The following is a 4,308-nucleotide window of genomic DNA, read 5'->3' as shown; positions in this document are numbered from 1 at the left end:
TGAGCAGTCCTTACCTCCATCCTTTTATCTCTCCATATCTGTAGGTATGTGTATGTGTATGTGTATGTGTATGTGTATGTGTATGTGTATGTGTGTGTGTGTGTGTGTGTGTGTGTGTGTGTGTGTGTGTGTGTGTGTGTGTGTGTGTGTGTGCGCGTGTGTGCGAGAAAGGGAGAGAATGTTTGTTAGAGAGAGGTGAGTGTTATTAGATGTTTCCCTGATGATGGGCGGAGGCCGAGATTCGTTGATTCCCCAAGTAATTATTTAATGATTGCTCAAGGTAGACAATTAAGATAAAGTTTATTCCACAGCGCTGGATGTGTTCCGTCACATGCAGACAGAGAACGCACACAGAATGACATTTTACAGTGGCTTCTTATAGGCAATAGTTGATGATCAAGCAAGCAGTTGTCCCTCATACAAATCATCCTAAAGACAGGGCTCCGTTGAGTCTAGATAGGGTTGTTGACGAGAAGTGGTCTCGAATCAGTAACGTTTGTCATAATACGTGTCCGTTTTCCCCTTTGCTTGGGTCCTATCGTCAGGATAAGTTGAGAGTCCCCCCAGTGTAGTGAGTTATTCACTTGCCTGCTGAGACATTTTTTGATACAAAGATTGCACAATCGTTAAGTACAGGTAGACAGACACTTTAGTTTCTCGTAAATGGGTTAACTCGTCCGTCATCAATGCTCCTAGAGGAAACAAAAGGATTTGTCATTTGAGGTTCATGGGTATCAAACTAGGACGTGGGTTGTGAAAAACCGTGAACCGTCCCTTTAATTTCCAAATCAGTCTTCACTACTTAGTTTAGTCATTGTCAATGTGCAATCTGAGTCAATTCCAATAAGCATACTTTACATGAGGTAGATAGGTTCTATTCTACCCGTATGTAAAAAAATTCTGATCACAATCATTACTGATCAGTGTCGGGCACGTTACTTTAAAAAAGTAATTAGTTATAGTTACTAGTTACTTATCCCAAAAAGTAACTGAGTTAGTAACTGAATTACTTCATTATAAAAGTAACTAGTTACTAGGGAAAGTAACTATTGCGTTACTTTTTACCACTGTGCAGCGGGCTAGCCGTGGTGTAGAGCTGACAAGTTAAGGTCAGTCAGCCAAAAAAAAGCTTACCCACTGCCAGATTGTGTCCCTATCAGGAAGAAAATAATTTGGAATTTTTTTCTGGGCAGGTTTCAGCAGGGAACTTTTCATATTTATTGCACTTCAACAGACCACAACTGGTAGACATACTTCATTAGGTTAGAGTTGCTTACAACAGACGTGGACAAACATTTAGCCCCGGGACATAAAGTACACATCACATGTACGTTTTTACATTTTACCTCAATGAGGTTGAAATAGTGCCTGTACTTCCACCGCGAAAACGCCACGTTCACCTCAGAACACTCGGGACTCGCCATTGCTGCGTGTATCTCTCTGATAGTTTGAGTGTGTGTGTGGTGCTGTGCGCGCGTCTGGTTTGTGTGTAGAAACATCTGCACAACACTGAACTATGGTTGGCTTACCATGACATTTTCTCTACCATAGCCAATCATGATCACTTGCGCGGTTGTCTCGCCCCTCCCCTCCCCCCTCACCAACAAACAAACAAAAAACACCTTTGCAGCTGTGACTGAGGTCGGATGACAATGAGAAGCTTCAGTAGTAACGCGCCGCATTGAATTACCAGTAACGGTAACGACGTTGCAACGATGGAAATAGTAATCAATTAGATTACCTGTTACTGAAAAAAGTAACGCTGTTAGTAACGCCGTTTATATTAACGCCGTTATTCACATCACTGATCAAACGTCATACACACACCTATTAAACGTCATACACACACTCATCAAACAAACACACACTCATCAGAAGTCATACACACACTCATTAGACGTCATACACACAGTCACACTCATCAAGCATCATACACACCCATCAAACATCATACACACCCATCAAACATCATACACACTCATCAAACATCATGCACACACTCATTCATTGAATGTGTTTCCACTAAATAATTGAGGACAGTTAACAAATCAGGGGTAATGAGGGTTTAGCAGCAGTTGAAACACACAGCATCCAGTTTTTGCTGATTAAGGGGGTCGGCTGGAATAGTTTTTTAAACAAATATTAGGGGGCGTCAAATAAGGTTGTGAGCCCCTGCACTAGTTCCATAATCATCAAACTGACGAGCCAGACAGTTGCTATTTGAGCTCCTTGTTCTTTGGTCTAATAGATCTACATAACGCAGGTTCAAGGTATTGGTACATTAAAGGGTGAATATAAAATAACATGCTATCTACATTTAAGAGGATGCTGACAAAAAAGGGCCAATTTCTAAAGCCTCTACTTCTTGTTTCCTGTTTCAGGATTGTGGCTTCCTGTACGGCGTGGAAGTCCTGTCCAGAGACAGATGCTGAGTCCCTGTTCCAGAACATCAGTACATCACTGCACGAGATGCTGCAACTCGCCACCACATCCCAGCTGTAACAGAGTCTAGCAAACACTGTTTTCAACTGTCCAGACTCAGAGACACCGATTGTAATCCTGTTCTTCTAGTCAACTGCCAGTAATACTTGTGTTCCGAACATACACATCCCACACAGTCTCTATCTGACAGCTTGTAGGAGTTCTGCACAGATCAATGCAAAGGCACAGTAAATATGTAGCTTCTGATTTTCAACATGGAACTAGAATCTTTGTTTTGCATACAGCTGCACAGGGTAGTGTGTGATTCTTAATGGTTTTATGTAGCATTATGTGGATTGGGGATTCCCTGTTTTGAAAAAGATTTTTACCTGCAATGATTTTTGCTCTTGAGATTAATTCTTGTTTTATGTAGTTGAGATGTAACAATGTTAACCCATGTACATTAAGTGAGAGAATGAACAGCTGCATTCATTGAACCTCGATCTATAGCTTCGTCATGCAACCCGGAGATGACGAGTCATCGTGAGACTAGGGTTCAGTTGATCAATAAAACAGTGTTAATGGTTTTTAAGAGACAGAAGTAAGGTTCATATTAATTCACATATGCCTCCTGGCAGGGAAAGAAGAGCCTTATTTTAATCTTTACCCTGGACCAGCTTGGATTGAACAGTTTCCTAAGTATTCTGTTATAGGCTCCGAGGTTAATGAGTTATCATATGATTCTCCACTACTCTATGCAATACACCCTGACTCAGTATGTCTGTCATATTATGTAAACATTCCTTTATGTAAAAAAGATGTCACCTTCCTCAAACTGCTGTGGGACACCACATACAGTAACCACTGGCTTTACTTCATGTCTTTGTATCTCAAGCCTTTCAACTGTTTGTAATGGCGACTACTCTGGAATGTGTGTGTGTACCGTAGAGAAATGTGATATGTAGTAACCTCATTTAATTTGTTATAACTAGTAACAAAAATGTGAATAGAATTGCACTTGCTTCAATGAACCAAATGAAAAATAGCCAGTTCAATGATAAAATACAATACCGGTTGGTATTGTTGCATAGGAAATATACCGTAATTGACTGATTACGATTGATTTGGAAATGTTAAGTTGAATTATTTCTAATTAAATAACATTAATTGCATTTAACCGTGTGTGTGTGTCATATCACTGTCCAGTGCACAATACTGTAAAGGACAGGCCCAAGTATACCCCACTCACTCACCATCTAACCCCAGTCAGGGTAAAAGAAACACCCAACCCCAGCAGGGGTAACAGAAGTGGTACCTGCTATGGTCCACTCAGAGAAACAGGATCAAAGGATGCTGAAGGTGAAGGTCCCCTCGGGACATAAAACAGTCCCACTATACAGTAAAACATGCTTATATTTGTGGTTTTGATCAAACTATCTTCAAGGATCAATGGCTTTTTATACAACAGTTAGTTCCGACCAAGTAATTTGATTGGACAAGAGGCATTCCATGAGTGCTGATATGTATCACTCCGCCGCACAGATGTTCTACTAAATGACCAATAATAGTAAGTAAGTAAGTAAAGCTTTATTTATATAGCGCCTTTCGTACATGAAATGCAACTCAAAGCGCTTTACAATAGAATACAAAGTAGCTAGCCTGCAGATGTTTGTGTTCAGGTTACTAGGCAACAGTCCAGTTGCGGAACAATTTTTTCTTGACGGAGCCAAAATAAATGATTAAATAAACAAACAAATCATAATCTGTTGTCACTTATTACTGTTAACTAATACATTGCGCTGTAGAACTGTTGTAAAATATATATATATATATATCACACTCGAGGTCGTGCTGTTATACTGAATATTAGCACGGCTGTGATAACTG

The sequence above is a fragment of the Nansenia antarctica genome (genome assembly GCF_963989245.1).
Source record: "Nansenia antarctica genome assembly, chromosome: 10".
Classification (NCBI taxonomy): Eukaryota; Metazoa; Chordata; class Actinopteri; order Argentiniformes; family Microstomatidae; genus Nansenia; species Nansenia antarctica.
The sequence above is the reverse complement of the archived record's forward strand: the minus strand, read 5'-3'. Positions refer to the sequence as shown.